Genomic DNA, 256 nt, shown 5'->3' on the forward strand with positions numbered 1-256 from the left:
TCCTCACATGGACCCTGGAAAGCATTTGGCGCGATTAGGCAAGGTTTCGGGGCGAGGGGATATCTTTTAGACCGACTACACAGGTGGAAAAATCGCTGGTTGCCAGCTTTCCGGCACTAAGGCGGTTCCTCAGGCAGGGGCGCTGCAGGGGCTGCCCCGGGACCCGGGAGGGACTGTCCCCGCGCCCCCGGGCTTGCCAGCTCGCCTCAGGGCGGCCCCGCAGCTGCTGCCATCGCCCCGCCCCGGCACCGGCACC

This window comes from Alligator sinensis, unplaced genomic scaffold (genome assembly GCF_000455745.1).
Source record: "Alligator sinensis unplaced genomic scaffold, ASM45574v1 scaffold1295_1, whole genome shotgun sequence".
In the NCBI taxonomy this organism is placed as follows: domain Eukaryota; kingdom Metazoa; phylum Chordata; order Crocodylia; family Alligatoridae; genus Alligator; species Alligator sinensis.